This window comes from Penaeus monodon, chromosome 30 (assembly GCF_015228065.2).
Source record: "Penaeus monodon isolate SGIC_2016 chromosome 30, NSTDA_Pmon_1, whole genome shotgun sequence".
Classification (NCBI taxonomy): domain Eukaryota; kingdom Metazoa; phylum Arthropoda; class Malacostraca; order Decapoda; family Penaeidae; genus Penaeus; species Penaeus monodon.
Window position 1 is genome coordinate 24720682 of NC_051415.1, and position 209 is coordinate 24720890.

Sequence of the window (209 nt, forward strand, 5' to 3'; positions counted from 1 at the left end):
ATTAGCTTTTTACATATCTGCACCTTTTTTTTTGGCCACCAAAGGCAATCGGAGCGAGAGCATGCGTAAAAATCTCATTTCTTAAAGAGTGAACACTTCCAAACGTACTTTAACTTGTGATTTTTTTTCCGATGTGGTCCGATTGATTTATGGTTTACAATAAGTATAAGTGCTGCCGAAATTATATGAGTTTTAGTTTTGGGGACCTG